The sequence below is a fragment of the Pleurodeles waltl genome, chromosome 12, assembly GCF_031143425.1.
Source record: "Pleurodeles waltl isolate 20211129_DDA chromosome 12, aPleWal1.hap1.20221129, whole genome shotgun sequence".
NCBI lineage: Eukaryota > Metazoa > Chordata > Amphibia > Caudata > Salamandridae > Pleurodeles > Pleurodeles waltl.
The window spans coordinates 619,486,636-619,506,662 of record NC_090451.1 but is presented as its reverse complement, the minus strand read 5'-3'; the positions used below and the strand labels follow the sequence as shown (position 1 = coordinate 619,506,662).

General features: G+C 44.1%; 1 protein-coding gene across 1 annotated transcript in view; it reads right to left on the bottom strand.

The window, feature by feature from the left end:
- The window catches only part of RNF115 (ring finger protein 115), a 109,972-nt gene that overhangs the window by 6,550 nt on the left and 83,395 nt on the right, over nt 1-20,027 (bottom strand). The gene's annotated exons all lie outside the window — the stretch shown is intronic.

The following is a 20,027-nucleotide window of genomic DNA, read 5'->3' as shown; positions in this document are numbered from 1 at the left end:
CATTCCTTCCTGAGGCTGCTTCTTCACCAGTGCGTAACAGATTTTTAATGCAGAGCATGATCCAGCCTCAGATGGTATGCATCTGTACAACCTTGTCTTTCTTCACTAGGGCAAACCGACAAGGAGCTGATCGTCCACCTGGTGGTCTTTGTTGCCATCTATGCAGAAACTAGCTGTTCTCTTAGGGTCGATCTGATGGAGGCTCTCCTTCTCCTTAGAGGGGAAAGGTTGTGCACAGAACGGGCCGGCAGGATGGACATATGTAAATAGGCATTATGCAAGGCCAACACCAACACCCAATCTCCAGGGTTGAAGGCAGACATGACCTGGACCAGGGCGACCGAAGACATTGGTTTTTCTAGGGCACCAGAAAATGGCAGGGATAACAACCACATCCTACTTCTCACGCTGGAACCCCCTCAGTAGCTCCTTTGGCCAAAAGGGCTTGCTCTTCCTGCTGCAAAACGTACAGATGGTCCTCAGTCAGTTATTGGATAAATGGTGGAGGGTGCAGCAGAGACAAAAGGAAGAGTAAGGCATAGCCTTTGTGAATAATTTGGAGGACCCACCAGTCTGATGTGATCACTTGCCGGTCCGATAGAATCAGTTGATTCTGCCTCTCATCAATTGGCTGTGACCCTGTAAGGGGTACACTAAAGATGCTTTGAAGGTGGGGCTGCGGGAGTGGGGAGGGTTGAGAGCGGACTGAGCGGCACAATGAATTTGTCTATTGGGGCAGTGGGTACAAGGCCTCTCCCGTGAAAAGGAACGTTGGAGGTTTGGCTGCCAAGGCTGAGCGGAAACACCCAGAGAGCAAGTAGTGGCCCTCCTCTCTTTAAATCGTTCAAAGGTATTCTGGAACACCGAGGAGGCCATGCACCACGAGACCCAAATTGGCAGAATTTAAGAGCCCAGTAAACATGAGGTGTTGATCGACTGCAGAGCCAAACTAACAGAGGAGAACAAGTGTTTCCCATAAGTCTGTATTTGCTTAGATTTCCAGTCTGGGGGAGTGGTGAGGAAATTGTTAAGGTTGGTTAGGCTAGCGGAATCTTGTCCTACATAATTATCTTGAAGAGAAGGGCAAGGTCACCTGAGACAGGGCAGTGCCGCCTGGCACATTGCCAGTTAACTGGAGGTCCGGTAGATGGTTTGGCAGATGCCCCTAGAATGTATCCATCAGGGCTTTATTGAAGGGGACAAGAGGCTTAGAAGTCTGGCCAGACTGAAGGTCTTGGGTCAGGATGTTCATTTGGACCTTCATAGTGGGTAGGTGAAGATCAAGGACTTAGTCTGCCCTACTTATGACCATGGTGTATGAGGCAGATTCTTCCATGGCTGGGCCAGGAGGGGAGGAAAGGGGGGACTCCGGGAAGGTGTCTAGCATTTTTCAAGTCTGCATACCAATTGTCATGGGTCAACTCATTACCTTGATCAGGATCACTGTCAGTGACTGTGCCAAAAAAAGGATGTGAGGAGTGTTGTCGGTCTAGTGATAAGGCTAGAGCAGAAACCTCTGTCGGATCCTGTTGAAGCCTTTGTTGAATTCGAAGCAACGCTGAGTCTGCGCTGGAAAGGACCATCAAGGCCACCTCTTTGAGTGGTGAAGTTGACATCAATGTGGCCGTACCTGGATTGAGTAAGGGTGTAGAGTGCGTTGTCAGTACTGGAGCAGTGAGTGGAATCAGCAAAGATGGGCCAGCTGGCACCATGGCTGAACCTACAGGTGGTAATCCAAGTGGCAGCCCCTCGGCTTCAAGGGCCCAAAGACAGGCCTGGGGAAGTTGGTAAAGAACTGAAGAGCCAAAGCACTGCAGAGTGAAACTTGTGGATTTGGCAAAGCATGGGTGAATGCCCTGGAAACTCAGGTTGTGCCAGAACCAGCTGCAAAATCAACTCTGAAGTCGGCCAACTTCAGGAGCTGGAGTGGGATCAGGACCACTGGGGCTGCACACGCTCTTCTTCAGGGGACAGAAATGGCACAAAGGAACAGAACTTTGCTTCAACTTCTTATGTTTCTAATGCTCTCCTTGAGGATTTGGAGTGTGTCAAAGACCAGCCTCGAGAAGTTTTGAGTTTTGTGCCAATCCACTAAATTGGGGGTCAATGGCAAAAAAACATTTAATCTGCTTATAACTTTATCATGGTTTAATGACTTCTCAGTAAATGTGGCAGACATTTAGCAAGTTCATCCAATACATTTTACCAATCCAACGTGGTGGGACATCGTTGGGGAAAGGAGGGGAATACGGTTATAGAGAAGAAATCAAAACATATGTAGTCCATTAGGAAATTTGCCACGTTTGATAGATCTGCACACAATGTGGCAAAGACTTAGAGTGCTTTGCCTCCACAATATTGTGCAGACAAAGAAGAGGTAATTTTTTAAAAACAAAGTCTGATTAATCTGCTTAAAATTTCCCAGACATTTCATTTGTTTAGGTTCAGTTGGTTATGTTTTTAGCACCCTTATTAACTGAGGGGCAAAGATAGAAGGAATAATATGAGTTTTCATCCACTGGAGCTGTTTGATGAATCTACATAAAGTCTGGCAAACTGCAAATTAAGCCCAGTACATAACGGAGCATGGCCTGCAATCCAAGAATGGCAAAGAGGTTGGGTGGACGGCCTGGCCCAAATGTGTGTAGCATAGATTGATACAAGGCAAAGGAATGTGGTACATGATCTCACCTTGGGGACCTATTGGCTTTGATAAGGTTTCTATCAATGTTACTGTATACACATTGCGTATTTTATTTAAGTAAAGACTTTGAAATGTAATTGCAATTTACTAAGTATTGGCAAAGCAAAGCGGTCTCAAATGTAAACAACTGAGCTACTGGTTTTTCATGTGCTGGTATGTTACTTGTGTACTGAGTAGTATGCGTTCTGAGCTTTGATATTGGGGCACGACTTGGAGTTTTATTTTGCACTCTGACCGGCTCTCAGCTTAGCAGTACAGGAGACACAATACCCCCTTTATTTTCATCCAGAGACGCATCAAGGTTTGCATTAACTGACTAGGTATGGTCATTTTTTAACCAAAAAGTAGGAGAACTGTTTTTGTAAAATGAGAAAAGCACAGACACGTTGCTCACCACAGATCCCACCAACATTGACCTCTGTTTATATGCAGATGCCCTTTCAGTACTGTTGAGGGAGGGAAATGAGTGAGATTAATAGATATCATCAGAGATGGTCGAAAGGAGAGGGAATGACAAGGGAGACAATTTTTTAATTTACAAATGGACCGAGACAATTTCTCAGAGAGGTGCCCTGAGGAAGGGGTTGAGATATGTGGGCTTGCTTTTTCTATGACCATTATTCTCATTAGTGTAGCAGCTGAAGTGGCACTGACTGAGGCCCCGTGTATGACAGCTAGAGTACCCAATTTAAGGATGCTTTACTACCAGCAAGGCTAATAATGCCCAGTTCCCACCCAGGTTACCCTTGCTCTGCAGTGAACAGAGCCTGAGCAACACAGGGGGAACCCCCCCTCCCAGGGGAGGAAGGAGTGTGCATGTGAATCTGCAGCACTACATGCCACAAACAGATGTACACTGGGTAAGTGACATTTTCTGTTTGATGGCATGTGTAGCTGCAGATACACCTGCTATGCATAGACTACAAAGCAGTTAGTCCTCCCCAAAAGGCGGTGGCTAGCCTATAGGAGTTGAAGTTGTTTGAAATAATGTTTTTAAGACAGCTTGTCCTACAGTGGCTTGTTGTTGTGAGAAAACATCAACACAGTAGTTTTTAGTAAATGTATGAGGGGCTGACCAGGTAGCTGCTTTACATATATCTACCATTGGTATGTGTCCTAAAAAAACATTGTTGCACCCTTCTTTCTAGTAGAATGTGCTTTAGGAGTGATTGAAAGTTGTCTTTTTGTTTTGACATAACATGTTTGTAAACATTTAACAATCCATCTGGCTAAACCTTGTTTTGATATAGGACTGCTTGTATGTGGTTGTTGGAAAGCTACGAAATTTGTTTTGTTTTTCTAAACTGTTTAGTTACGTCTATATAGTACATAAGAGCTCTTTTAAGATCTAGGGTATGAAGAGCTCTTTCTGCCACATAATCTGGCTGTGGAAAGAAGACTGGCAATTCCACTGTTTGATTGATGTGAAAAGGAGATACTACTTTTGGTAGAAATCTTGGATTTGTTCTTAGTACAACCTTATGTTTGTGTAATTGGAAAAAAGGTTCTTCAAGAGTGAATGCTTGAATTTCACTAACTGTTCTTAAAGAAGTAATAGCCACAAGAAAGGCAACCTTCTATGTTAGAAATTGAATTTGACGAGAGTGCATGGGTTCAAAAGGAGGTCCCATAAGTCTTGTAAGTACAATATTTAAATTCCATGATGGAACTGGTGGTGTTCTAGGTGGAAAGATGCGTTTTAATCCTTCCATGAAGACCTTAATAACAGGAACTCTGAATAAAGAACTATGTTGAATAGTTTGTAAGTATGCAGATATTGCAGTAAGATGTATTTTTATGGAGGAAAAAGCCAAATTAGATTTTTGTAAATGAAGTAAGTAACATTCAATATCTTGTATAGATGCTGTAAGAGGATATACAGTTTTAGATTGACAATAGTAGACAAATCTTTTCCATTTGTTTGCGTAGCACTGTCTAGTAGTGGGTTTTCGTGTTTAATGACTTCCATGCATTCAGATGGAAGTTTTAAGTATCTTAATTCTATGACTTTAGGAGCCAAATCGCTAGATTCAGAGCACTTGGGTTTGGAGGCCTGATTTGACCTTTGTTTTGTGTTAACAAATCTGGTCTGTTTGGCAGTTTGGAGTGAGGTACTACAGATAGGTCTAGTAGTGTTGTGTACCAAGGCTAAAGTGCCCATGTTAGTGTTATGAGTATCACGTTGAGTGACGTTTGACGCAACTTGTTGACCAGAGATGGAAGGAGTGGGAGAGGGGGAAAGAGTAAGCAAATATCCCTGACCAATTGATCCATACAGCATTGCCCCTGGATTGGGGATGTGAGTATCTGGATGCGAAGTTTTGGCATTTTGTGTTTTCGCTTGTTGCAAATAGATCTATGTCTGGTGTTCCCCCCCCTTTTAAAGTACCTTTGAAGTACTTGGGGTGGATCTCCCATTCATGTGTGTATGTGTTGGTGATTTCTGCTGAGGACATCTGCAAACTGATTGTCTATCCCTGGAATGTACTGTGCTATTAGGTGAATTTGATTGTGAATTGCCCATTTCCAAATTGTTTGGGCTAGAAGGGATAGCTGAGATGAATGTGTCCCTCCCTGTTTGTTGAGATAATACATGGTTGGCATGTTGTCTGTTTTTATAAGAACATTCTTTTGTTTGAGAAGATGAATTGCTTTTAGGGCAAGGAATACAGCTAATAACTCTAGTGGTTTATGTGTAGCTGTTTCTGTTTGACATCCCATTGCCCTTGAATGGTGTGATTGTTTGGGTGAGCTCCCCAACCAATCATTGATGCATCTGTTGTGATTATGGTCTGATGCACAGGGTCTTGAAACGACCGCCCCTTTATTAAATTGCTGCAAATCCACCATTGAAGGGACATATGTGTTTGGCGGTCCATCAACACTAGATCTTGAAGTTGACTGTTTGTCTGTGACCATTGTTTTGCAAGGCACTGTTGTAAGGGCCTCAAGTTTAATCTTGCATGTGGAACTATTGCTATGCAAGATGCCATCATTCCTAAGATCTTCATGATAAATCTTACAGTGTATTGTTGATTTGGCTGTATAAGTGGAATTAGGTTTTGGAAAGCCTGTATCCTTTGTGTATTTGGATACATTAGAGCTAGTTGAGTATTTAGGATTGCACCTAAAATATGGTTGTGCTTGTGCTGGTTGAAGGTGTGACTTTTGGAAGTTTAAAGAAAATCCTAGTGTGTGCAGAATTTCTATCACGTAACGTGTATGTTTTTGGCACTGTGTACGATTGTTTGATTTTATTAGCCAATCGTCCAGATATGGAAAGACATAGATGTGTTGTCTTCTTAAGTATGCTGCCACTCCTGCTAGACACTTTATGAACACCCTTGGAGCTGTTGTTATGCCAAAGGGTAACACTTTGAACTGGTAGTGTTTTCCTTGTATGACAAACCTGAGGTATTTTCTGTGAGCTGGGTTGATGGGTATGTGGAAATACGCATCTTTGAGGTCTAGGGCCGTCATAAAATCTTGTTATTGTAGCAGTGGAATAACATTTTGCAGAGTTACCATGTGAAAATGTTCGGATAAGATGTAAAAATTGAGGGGCCCGAGGTCTAACATTGGCCTGAGGGTGCAATCTTTTTTGGGAATTAGGAAGTATAGTGAGTATACCCCTGTTCCCTGTTGAGACTGTGGAACTAATTGTATTGCTTGTTTGAGCAGTAGAGATTGAACCTCTTGTACAGAACTGTATGTTCTGGGGATAACTTGTGATATCTTGGTGGAATATTTGGGGGGTGTTTATCAATTCTAGGCAATAGCCATTGCGGATAATTGATAATACCCAGTTGTCTGTGGTGATATTTTGCCAATGAGAGTGGAACTACTGTAGTCTTCCCCCCCCACAGGAGATGTGTGGAGTGGAAGGGAGGGAAGGAAGTCACTGCTTTGGTTGTGTTGTTGGTTGTTTAGAGGTTTGGAATTGACTTCTATTTCTAGAGTATTGACTTCTGTATGTTCCTCTAAAGCCACCTCGCTGGTACTGGGTTTGATATGGTTGTTTTGTTTGTGAGGTAGAAGCCTCAGAGGATTGTGCTCTAAAACCTCCTCGAAACGGAGGCTTACGAAATGACCCCCTATATGGTGTAGTATTCAGAACACCCCTTGCCTTTGCTGTATCAGAGTCTTTTCGTAATATCTCTATTGTAGTGTCTACTTCTGGGCCAAAGAGGTGCTTTTTATCAAAAGGCATGCTTAATACAGCCTGTTGGATTTCTGGTTTAAAACCAGAGGAGCGTAGCCATGCATTTCTTCTGATGGTAATCGCTGTATTAACGGTCCTTGCAGCTGTATCAGCGGCATCAAGGGCTGATCTTATTTGATTGATACGGATGGCTTGCCCTTCCTCTACTACTTGTTGTGCCCGCTTTTGGTGTTCTTTTGGGAGATGCTGTATGATATCCTGCATCTCATCCCAATGAGCTCCATCATAGCGGGCTAGTAATGCTTGAGAATTAGCTATTTTCCATTGATTTGCTGCTTGGGACACAACTCTTTTCCCTGCAGCGTCAAATTTCCTGCTCTCTTTATCGGGGGGGGGGTGCGTCTCCTGAAGACTGGCTATTTGCCCTCTTTCATGCTACACTAACTAGAGGCACCTGATGAGTAATATAATCTGGGTCAGAGGATGCAGGCTTATATTTCTTTTCTATTCTAGGTGTGATGATTCTGGTTTTCACAGGCTCATAAAAAATGTGGTCTGCGTGTTTTACCATGCCTGGTAACATTGGGAGGCATTGGTACCTGGAATGTGTTGAAGATAATGTACTAAACAAAAAATCTTCTTTCAGTGGTTCAGTGTGCATTGTTACCCCATTAAAAGCAGCAGCCCTGGTTATGACCTGGTTGTATACTGTGGTATCCTCAGGTGGAGATGGTTTGGATGGGTAGGTATTTGGGTTGTTATCTCGGATGGGATCAGATCATAAAGGTCCCATGGATCTATTATGTCTTCTTGCGACTAAAAAGGCATTGGTGGAGGGCTGGTGTGAGGAGAGACAGCTGTGGAGAATGAGGAGGAGAACACAGAGGAGGTACTGGCTTCTCTTTTTGCTTTTGCACTTTAGCTGGTGGCTGTGCAGTGTCCAGTTCTTCTTGGAATGACAGCTTTATCTTTGTTTTTAGAGGAGGTGCTGTAATAATTCTCCCTGTCTCTTTATGGATGTGTATTCTAGATTGTCTCTCATCCATAATTTGTAGAATGGGCTCAATGTCCGACTCTTCTTCAGAGGTTTTATGACTTTCTCGTAATTTCTTGGAAAGTCCTCGCTCTTCTGTATATGATGTATTTTTCGGTTCTGAAGTGTGTTGTTTTTTCGGTATCGAAAATGTTGTGGAAGGTCTCGGCTCCGAAGATGCCTTTCGAATTTTTGACTCCGAAACTTGGTGTTTCCTGCTGGAGTCCAAAATGGAGTCCTTTATAGTTTTACTCGACTACGAAGTAGTCGGAGAAGTGGCCTTTTTCGGTGCAGAACCCGGAGGGTGGTCGCCGACAGTCTTTTTTCGGGCCGAACCATGGCCTTCCGGCAGTGGTGTACCCAAGGCCTTAGGATGTTTGTGTCGGGGTGCAGGGGTAGATGTACTCACATCCTGGCCAGCTGTGATGGGTCTGTCGCCTTCAGATTCCTGTTCAGAGTCTGTGTCTCGGATAGAGACTGCTGTCTGTGCCTGCTCTTCTTTGGTGACATTGAGATGTTAACTGCTCTTTGACGCCATTTCAAGCCATCGTGCTCAACGATCTCTAAAACTCTCTTTTGATCTAAACGATCGACAAGCCTCACAGTTTTCTTTCCGATGGTCTGGAGAAAGGCACAAGTTGCAAACCAAATGCTGGTCTGTATATGGGTACTTGCCGTGGCACCAAGGGCAGAATCGGAATGGAGTCTGATCAATCAGGCTCTCCACGCGGTCGGCCCAAATTGGGCGCACGTGCCCCGAAGGGCAAGCCAAGTGCTTTTCTGACAGTACCACCGGTTCGATGCTAGATGGAGAACGCGATCGAGACAATACCGACGAAAGGGTAGGTTTTCTAAAGTTTTCCAAATCGAAATCTCAGAGCGAAAGGAAACACGTCCAAACCAGACAGCGGAAAGAAAACAATCTAACAATGGAGTCGATGCCCATGCGCAACGGAACCAAGAGGAGTCACCACTTGATCCCGTGACTCCGAAAACACTTCTTCAAAGAAAAACAACCTGTAACACTCCGAGTCCAACACCAGATGTCGGAATGGATATGGATAGCATGTGTATCTGCAGCTACACATGCCATCGAACATTTGTTTTTAAAGACGCCAGACAATCTCGTTCAGTGTACGCCACATTCATCATCATTATCAAACAGACTTTATTCGGCTTTCAACAGGCCATAAAAGTATCAAGCAATAGTACATTGATAAATATGTATAAGAAAAATTATAAATAAATAGGGAAGATAATAAAACACATCGTTAATTCATTCAAGGACAGGTATATAAAACTTGATAAATTTACATCAGTGCAAAATCGAGTTCAATTACAGTATTTTCTGGAGAGTAAGGAGTTTACCGGAAATTCCAAATTTTTCAAATAAAATTAGTTCAGTACGCCCATAGACTTCCTTACACAGAGTACTGTACATAAAAAGTTTGCTAAAATTCCACACATTTCAATAGAGGATAAAATCTGTAAGCTGAAATACGCGTCGCGGCACTGACGCAAATTAGTCGATCTTAAAAAAGGCAATAAAATACGTTTTCTTGGAATATCATAAAATTTACAAAAGAGGACCACATGCATTGCAGTTTGGGGAGCTTTTGCATCACATGGACATACTCTCAAAACTGTACTCCAGTCGAACATAATCGGAAAGGTTACTAGCCGATGGAAGATATTTAAGCGGAATCTCTTAAGGACAAATCGATGTCGGGGATTTACCACGCTTACTAAGTAGGGCTGGACTGCATCCGTCGACAGAATTAGTTGGTTAGACATTACTGTAGATTTTTTTGATTCCACTTCCCATCTCTGTTCGTCCAAGTGCTTCAAAGTCAGAGCCCTCAAATCTCTCCTGGTTATTTTTTCCAGTGATTGTGGGTTTTGGTAATATGCTTCGCAGCCCATATTTTTAAAAAAGGTCATAATATATCTTAGCCAGGGAACTCTAAGCGAGTGTGTTAGATTCATGCAGTCGGATAGTATGGCCTGGTTTAATCCGGTATGCTCAGTGGTCCACACTTTATGCCATAATAGTAGAGGCTGTATCTTAATTAGATCAGTTACAAAGTGGACCCCTAGTTCCGAACGGCTAATATATGATGACGTGCTATTTGGTGCCATTAGCAGGTATCTCAGGAAGTCATTTTCCACCAACTGAATCGCATGGCAGTTCGTATACCCCCAGATACATGCTCCATAAGTAGCCGCCGGGATACATTTGGCCTTGTAGATTTTTACCATGTTTGACGGGGAGATCCCCCCTAGTTTTTTGGAAAAAATCTTCAAGGCCGCCGTTGTTTTAATAATCTGGTCTTTTTTTGTTTTCACGCAGTGTGCCCAGGTGGCCTGTTTATCGAACATTATGCCCAAATATGAGAAGGTGGGAGCTATCTTCACCTTGTCCTCGTGAATAGTGATTTTATAGGACTTGCTCAGTTTCCTGCCACAGTTCATTATGAACGTTTTCGAACGGTTGACTGTGAGGCCCAGGGCTGTCATGTAATTTATACAAGTGGTTAGGAGTTTCTGAAGGGCTAGCGGTGTCCTGGCCATGAGTACTGCATCATCTCCGTAAAGGAGTGCAGGGACAGGGCGATTGCCTATTTGTGGAAGGTCTTTACAATTGCTTATCAATTCACTTTCTAGATTGTTTATGTATAATGAAAATAGAAGTGGTGCGAGAACGCAGCCTTGACGCACCCCTCTGTATATGCCAAAAGACTTAGTGCATTCCCCTCTCATCCCGTACCTTACACTTGCTCTGCACCCAGTATACAGATCTCTTATGAAATGGACTATCGTTGGTTCGACCCCCATGCTTATTAGAATATCCCATAACTTTTCATGCAAAACACAGTCAAATGCTGAGGACAAATCTATAAAGGCCAGGTGCAAATTACCCTCTCTGGTCTTCGTATACTTCCCCACTAGGATAGTTAAGTTCAGAGCCTGTTCCACTGTACCTAGTCCTGTGCGGAAGCCATACTGCACTGGGGATAGAATGTTATTTTCTTCCGACCATATTTGGAGTCTATTTAGGATTATTCTCCCCGCTAATTTGGCTGATGTATCGAGGAGAGAAATTGGCCTATAACAGGCTGGGTTAAGGCGATCCCCCTTTTTGTATATGGGTATGATGATAGAATGGCGCCATGTTGATGGTGGGCCTTGTGTGCAAATGGCCCTCAGTACCTGCATCAATAGAGGGCCCCATAAGTCGGTGTTAGCTTTATATAGGTCAATTGGAACACCATCGGGCCCTGGCGCTTTCCCGGCTTTGCTTGTGTTTATAGCTTCTACTACCTCCTCTAAGGTAAACTGAGGTGATACTGCTAGGTGTCGATCTTCCTCATGGTGTGGGACTTTTAGAAGGTCCAGAGGAACTCTGTCATTGGGTTGACAGTATATCTTAGAAAAGTACGTGATCCAGTCCTCTTCCGAAATTGCAATTTCCATTCTTGGGGTATTATTGTCCCCTAGAACGGGAGTATTTATTATTTTCCAGAAGAGGGCATTGTCTTTTGTCAGACTAGCTCTGTGTAGATTGTCCCATGACTTCCCTCTCAAAGCGAGTTTCCTCTTTTTTGTGGCTGTCTTGTATGCCAGTCTGCAGGTACGTATTTCGGTCTGACATCTTATGGGGGCACTTAGGGCTTTTTTTAGTCTTGTGTGCTCTTTCGTACAATCGTGGTCAAACCAGCCGGTTTCCCTTTTCTTGCCCCCTGCCCCTCCTGTCCTAGACGTGAGGGCTTTTTTTACGGCGTAGGTTATCTGTTGGAAAGCACTTAGACATTGTCCTGGGGCCGTGTCATCACTAAGGCAATCAAGGAACACTTGAGTATGTTCACGTAATATATCTTTTAATAATGCCTGAGGGTCAGTCTGAGTCCATCTCAGTATATAACCATTACCGGGGCTAGTACAATATCATTTACCATTGTTGCCTCTCTGGCTTTGGCCTGTGTGGCAGGGATTAATGAGAGTTCCAGGCTTTGAGGGAAATGGTCGCTTATTGCGATGTCGTGAATTATGTAATTAGTAAAATACTGTACAAAGTGTGTTGACATTAAAATATAGTCAATAACTGTATTTACGCCCCTTCCATTAAAAGTTGGTTTAAGCTGTAGTTCTTTGGGAAGTAATTCATTTACAAGAGACAAATTATGTTTTTGGGCCACTGAATTCATTGCCTCTCCTTGAATGGTATGTGAAAAGTGCGGTCCTACGCCGATGTCTTCGGTATCCCAACCACACACCTTTCCTGTGGGTTCCTTGCAAAGATGTACATTAAAGTCGTCCCCCCATATAATAAGAGTCTCATGTCTGTTGCTCGCACATATTTCCTCTAGGTCCTCACCCATCTCTGTTAAAATTTTGGGGACTTCTCTATGCGTTGCATTATTATAGAAGTTGATGAGTACTAGGTGCGTGTTCTGATCCAAATTGCATTCAATCATTTGATAATAGGTTTTTGTGATTTGCATTTTTGGGTTACGTAGCCATGCCTTGTTTGAGATATATGTGCATAGGCCTCCCTTTGGCCTGCCGTGATTGGCCTGTACAGCTGGTGTATGGAATGTCTTGTACCCATTTATGTGGACTGGATTTAATGTCCAAGTCTCCTGAAGACAGATACAAGGAAAATCCCCAATGAAATTCACCCAAAGCTCGTTATTGATCTTATTAGTTAGGCCTGCCACATTCCAGTAAAGTATAGTTGTTCCCATATATTGATAAGGTTGGGGGTGCGCCTCCTCTATAGATGGTAAGGGTGGTACATCATCTTGAGTATAGATTATTGGAGGGAGTTGGTTTCCCTGATTCAAACGGATGTCTATGATGTTCCTATCAAGTACCTTCTCGCGGAATACATCTCCCCTATTCTCGGTAGGCCTTTCTTTATTTACATCCAGGGCAGGATCATATGGAAAATCTATCCTGTTCCTGTTTAGTCAATCCAAATCTTCTAGCGTTGTAAGAGGTTGAAATCTATTACTAAGAGGACTGTGGTCCAGGGTATTTGGTACTTGTTCATTTAAGGGTTGTAGATTCCTAACATTGCGCCCCGAAGATCTTGGATAAAAGAAACCCAAGGGTAGCAGTGAAATTCCTTGACAAGTGGCTTGTCTAGCATCTAATTTGTGGATGATACTATGCACCAAGTCTGGGGTCTTGAATGAAAGAACCACACAGTCTCCTTCCACTACTTTTTCCCTGTTTCCTATCCACTTGACTCTTCTTACCATTTTTATATCGTTAAATAGGACCCCCACCCCCCCAGGACCCAAACGTGTTCCTATCCAATTCATGGCCTTATTCCTCAATGCCGGCCACGTTTCCCGGTGTTGATCACCTATAGGGGGAACATTTGTCAGGACCACAACGTATGGAGTTGCCTCCGGAGGAAGATGTAAATGGTCACTAGGTATGTATGTAGAGTTCGGGGGTCTTGTTTCAATAAAATGAGACCTTCCTTTGTCTGTTTGGGGAATATTTGTCCTAGTTAGTGAGGGAGTATTGGGCAATGTGGAAACTTGTTTATGATTAGTAGTTGGTACTGGTGGGAATGATTGTATACTGGTTAGAGGCTTGTGAGTAGAGTGTATATGGCTAGTACTTGCTGATATGAATGGTACCTGTGGTTTAATCAAGAGATTTGGGAATGAGTGTGGGTCATTAACCTTATCTAGGGGTATGGATTGAGAATTTCGCTCGAAATTCGAATTTGGCAATATTAAGCTTGGGTTTTGTTTTAGGTCGTGTAAGGCCTCTGGGTGTAAGGACTTTACAAATCCCATGCCTGCCTCGACCCTGCACTCCACTACTTTTAAGCGTTCCAACAGGGAATCCAGTTTGGCCCCGAATGATGATTTCATGCTATTTATTAGGTCACAGAGGTTGGCTAGGAGAGATCTAGTCGTATCTACTGGTTTAATTGGAAGTTTCTTCCGAGATGACTTCCTTAGGGGCTTTCTATCGAGTGTGGGTACCGAATCATTCTTAAGAGATTTTTTAGAGGTGTTGTCTGCCTTCTCTGGCGCCGGCTTCCTTTGGCGTTTAGCTACAGGTGAAAGATCATCTAATGAGAGAATTGAGTCTGAGATATTTTGAATGCATCCATTTTTATCTGTTGCATCTCTGTTCAGTGCTTCATTATTACACCTTGTAGAATCATCAGTTATCACCACGTCCGTTGGAGATTGGGTGTTATGTTCTTTGGATGTCAGAATTTCCCCCTCTACATTAGCAATTTGTTTATCTATCATACCCATGGCCCCTGAAATGTATTTTAATATAGAGGTACTGTCTTTTAAGCTTGGGGGGTGACTCAATTTTGAGTGCTTCCTTTTCCGCATATTTTATGTGATGTCACTCTAAATCCGTTATGAGGAAAATGGGGTATTTATATATAAGGTAAGTTACACTTAGTTAATTGTGTGCACCAAAATAGCACCGCCCCATCTAAGATAATTAAACGAATTGGCAGAAAGTAAAATGTATAGAGAACACTTTGCCGACAGGTAGCAATCTGTTTGAGTATAAGTTAGAATTTAAAAAAGAAAGAAATAAAAAAAGGAAAAGATAAAAGGATAATTTGTCACTTGTTTGTCCCGCGTATGGTAGCTCCTGGGATATTCATACACTTGGTGTCCCACCGAAGGCTGAATGCGAATCCCAAGGTTTCCCAAAGAAGCCACTGACCGGGTCAAGATGGACGATAGTTCCTTTGTCTTCTCAATTCCGGTTAGTATTTCTCTTTCCTTTATAAGCTAGGGCCCTCGGAAAGCAGATGAAAGAGGGGGGGCCCAGCCCAGCCTCTTCCGGGCAAGGACGGGCCCGCCCTTGGCCCGGGCTTTGCCCGCGCGGCGGGAGCGCAAAAGAAATTTAAAGGGCTCCTGCCCTTCACAGTCCCCGGCTGCAAAGCGCTTCCCGCGACGGCGGGAGCGCGAAAGAAATTTAAAGGGCTCCTGCCCTTCACAGTCCCCGGCTGCAAAGCGCTTCCCGCGACGGCGGAAGCGAGAAAGAAATTTAAAGGGCTCCTGCCCTTCACAGTCCCCGGCTGCAAAGCGCTTCCCGCGACGGCGGGAGCACGAAAGAAATTTAAAGGGCTCCTGCCCTTCACAGTCCCCGGCTGCAAAGCGCTTCCCCACATTGAAAACATGAGTAAAATATTTTCAAGTGTCCGAATGCACTGTGATTCGCAATAACAAGCCCAGGAGTGGAGGCTAAATGGAGTGGTCAGAGGATACAGCGTTGTAGGTATCATTGGTGCTAGAGGTGCAGTGGCACTGGGGCCCAGTGGTGTGAGCGGCCAACTAAACCCCAATTATAGTTGTGCTGTTTAACTAGCCATTCTGGATTACATTGGGGCCAAGTGCACCCTTGCTATTCCAGGGTTGCTTTAAGCCTCAGAGCAGCTCAAGAGAGGGTAATACTGAAGCAGAGAAGACAGCGCAGTTTGGGCTCAGAGAGAGGGTGGGGAGCAGGTAGGGCAAGATGGAGGCACGTTTTTAACAAAGGGCAGATACAGCCCACATGGCAAGATAGTAGCTCTCATTAGTGAAGGAGGTACAGTTGCACTGGGGCTCAGGGGTGTGAAGAGCCCACTACTTCACAGTTATGACTGTCCTACTTTACAAAAGGGCACAGAGGCTCATTTTCCTTGCTACCATTAGGGAAGAGGGCATCCTTACCTTACTCTACAGATTAGGGTAACATGCATGAGCTAGTTGAAGTAAAGGAACCGAGAGCCAGTTTCAAGACTGGAGTGATACTAGGTATGGAGGGGAAAGGGTGAAAGATGCATAGGAGACAGTCTGCTACTCAACGCTGCTATCATAACTGCACCAGGTGTAGATGCATGTAACTCTTAATGGCTTATAGTTACAGGTAGTTTATGTAGCATCCCTGGTACTGAGGGTGATAAAGTCCCTGGACAGTTATTCATGGAGATTAGCTACCTCACCCCATGATAGAGATATACTGGTGATGATCGTCACCTGAGAAAGGGAGTTTAAAAAGGTTATTGCAAGTAACAGATTGTTGCTCGTCCACTAAAGCAAAGGATGAAGAACTCTGGTAATTTCCAATTCTCCCAATGCTTCTCTGCCTGTGCCCATTGTCTCTGGAGGTGTTGCTGAAGGGGGCACATATAGAATCTGGCACATATTGCAGCTGCTGTGCATTGAGCCATCACTCCCAGCTATTTCATGAAAGTGTGAACAGCGGTAGGATGGTGTGTCTGAAGAAGATGTAGCAGCTGCTGGAACGCAGTCATCCTCTGATTGTAGTGGTATGCCCTGCTCATCACTGCACTGAAACAGGCCTAAGTAAGGTTTGGGTTTTTTGCGGCTGAAGATGTGATTTTTTTGCATTCATAGTGTAACCTAAGTTGTGATTCAGAGAGCTAGCTTTTTAAGTGCGTGCTAGGCATTGTGATTTGCTGCAGCTCTAGATCAGCTGGTCGTCTAAGTATGTAAAGATGTGAATAGTGTTTTTATGCAGGTGCACTTCTACAACCACTAGGCGGATTACGAACACCCTTGGAACAGTAGTGACCCCGAGGGTAGCACCTTGAATTGGTAGTGTTGTCCACTTACCACAAACAGGAGGTACGATCTTTATGTATTGATCTTTAGCTTGGCTGATCGGGATATGAAAGTAAGCATCTTTTAGACTGAGCGTGGACATAAAGTTGCTAGCGCTGAAGGGGGATGACACCCTGAAGAGTGAAAATGTTTTGAAAGGAGGACTCTGTACAAAAGTTGAGTTTTGGTCTGAGGTTGTTATCCTTTCTTGGGATTGAGAAGTAGAGGGCATACATCCCCTTGCTGTTTTGGTACAGGCATTAGTTCTATCGCCCCCTTCTGTAAGACTGCCCGAATCTCATCCTGTAGGAGGTGGAGGTAGCCTGAAATAAAAACACTACGTCAGGATGGGGATGTTGAGGAGGGGTAGTGGAACCTTCCCCCAGAATGGAGAGCACCCCTGATGTGAGGTGATGTATTCTCATGAAAGTAGGAGCGCTTCAGCCCACTCATAAAGGAGTGAAGGGGGTTCACTCTTTTGCAGCAGAGAGCCACCACCAGTTTGCTGCTTCCAGAAGGCTGACTCGAGATGAAGGATTGTGGGACACCTACAGATTTAGCTACATCTTTAACCTTTATTTTCTCAAGCATATTGTCAACATGAGAACCGTACAGAGGCTCGCTGTCAAGAGACATAATCTATTGGTAGTGTTCCATCTCACAATAAACCCCGACACCCTAAGCCAGGTGTGTCAGCATAGAAAGAGGGCAATATTGATGTACCTCCTGCATACATTGGTGGGTAAAGGTGAGGGACCAGTGAGGAAATCATTACAAGAGAATTTTCAACAGGGTGATTTCGAACAATTAGCTGTCCAAGCAGTGAAACCAAGAAATAAATCAGATCAAGAATTAACACATATTATCACCCTGTCCAAGAAGGGACTGTCACTCTAGGCCGGGTAAGGGAACCACGCAGCTAAAATAATCCCTGCTCACCCCCTTGGTAGCTTGGCACGAGCAGTCAGACTTATCTCAGAAGCAATGTGCAAAGTATTTATAAACACACACAGTAACAAAATTAAAAAAAAAAAGGACTCCACACCCATTTAGAAAAATAGTCAATATTTATACGGAGAAAACAAGACCAAAACATCAAAAATCCAACTTACACAAGCAAAGACATCACTTTTAAAGAGTTGCAAAGAGTTTTAATCCAGAGGAATCAACAGCTGTCTCTTTTTAAAGACACAGTATCTAGATGTGTCAAAAACAGACGATGCAGGCCTCAGAGGAGGTGCGGTGCTGGAAAACAAGGCGATACGTTGGTTCCTGACTGCACAGGGCAGGTGAAGCATCAGTTCCTTACGGACAGGGAAGATGATGCGTTTATTCTCTCCTCGCAGGAGAGGAGATGCGTCAGTTCTTTACTGGCAGGACAGGTGATGCTTTGTGTGTCCCCCGCAGGAGAGGGGATGCGTCAGTTTCCTGTCATGCACCCTGGGTTCCGTGCTGCGGTCGATGCGAAAATGACGCCCAGGGACGATGCGTGGGAAATCCAAGAGCACTGTGACGATAGAGTAGCGGTGCGACTGGCACTGCTTCGGTCCTACAGATGCTGATTCGATCCTTCCATTGCAAGGCAGGCGCTATGACGATTTTTTTGTCACAAGCCAGGCGATGCATCAATTTTCAGTTGTGGTGATCCGATGCATGAATTTTCTTTCTTAGGACACCAGTTTCCACTTCCAAGGGCCAACGGACTGAAATTGACACCACTTGGCAAGTCAGGACTCTCAGCAGAAGAGTTCAGGCACTGGCAGATGCAGTATTTGATGGCCCTGAGATTTCTAACAGGAAACAAGCTCAGTTCATGCCCTTGGAGAACCTTGGAAAGCAAGATGTAGAAAGCAAACTCCAGTCCTCTCACTCCCAGAACAGAAGTAGCAAGCAGAAGGCCAACACAACAAAGCAACAGGCACAGAGTGGCAGTTCCTCCTTTAGCATCCAGCTCTTCTTCCTGACAGAATGTCCTCAGTCCAAAAGTGTTGTGAAGTTGTGGTCTCAGAGGCCCAATACTTATACTAATTTCTGTCTTTGAAGTAGGCAAACTTCAAAGAGAAGTCTTTGTAGTGCACAAGACCCTACTTCTTCTAGCCCCAGACACAACTTAGGAGATTTGAGACTGCTTTGTGTAGGACAGGCACACCCCTCTTCATGTGCAGGTGTCAGCTCCTCCCACCACTCTAGCCCAGGAAAACCTATAAGAATATGTAGGGCACACCTCAACTTCACTAAAAGGTGTATTTTTAAATTGTGAGTTCAGACACCCCCAAACCCTATCTCTCTATCTGCTCCAAATAGGAAATTACACATAAACGATTCTTCAAGGCAATCCCCATGTTAACCTATTGGAGAGATAGGCCTTGCAATAGTGAATTTGTTTTTAGCAGTATTTCAAAATCAAGACATGTAAAGCACACCAGTACACGTCCTACATTTAAAATACACTGCACCCTGCCCATGGGTCTGCTTTGGACCTGCCTTGGGGTGACTTACATGTAGAAAATGGAAGGTTTGGGCCTGACAAGTGGGTCACTTGCAGGTTGAACTGGCAGTTAAAACTGCCCACACAGACACTGCAGTGTCAGGTCGGAGACATGTTTACAGAACTACTCATGGGGGTGGCACAATCAGTGCTGCAGGCCCACTAGTAGCATTTGCCTTGCAGGCCCTGGGCACAAACTGTGCACTGTACTAGGGACTTACTAGTTAATCAAATCAACCAAGCATGGATAAACCATGCTTAGCAGATTTGATTACCTAGTAAGGATAAACCAATTACCAATACAATTTAGTCAGAGAGCACTCGCACTTTATCACTGGTCAGCAGTGGTAAAGTGCTGAGAGTCCTAAAGCCAGCAAAAACTAAATTTAGCACAGGCTCAAAAAACAGGAGGTCAGAGGCAAAAAGTCAAGGAACACCCTGCAAAAAGGGCCATTTCCAACAGTGATGTAGAGTTGAGTGGGGCAGGGAGAGTGCAGTTGCTTAGAGTGTCACAGAGTGTAAAGCGTAGGGTAAAGTGGGGTAAAGTGCAGTGGTGCAGAGTAGATTACAGTGGTGTACGGTGAATTGGCGTAGAGTGCAGGAGCATAGAACGTATTAGCGTACTGTGCAGTGTTGCAGAGTGCCATAGAGTAGAGTTGTGCAGAGTAGATTGGTGTGCCTTAGACTGGAGTGGTGTAGAGTGCACTGCAGACGAGTACAATGGTGTAGAATAGAGTGGTACAGGGTAGAGTAGCAAGATGTAGCATGAACTGGCAGAGTGCAGTGACGTGGAGTGGTCCAGAGTGCAGTGGAGTGGTTTGAAGTGGAGTAGTGCAAAGGAATGGTGTGGAGTAGCGTGGAGTGGAGTATTCATGGTGAGATATCACACTGCCATTTGAGACCACACATTTTCAATGGAAATGATCATTACATTTGCACAGACAGACTTTAGTTTTACAAATAAAACTATTACAGTGCACAGAAGAAAATGTGTGGGAATTGCATCACCTAGTTTAAGGATTCATTTTGATTAC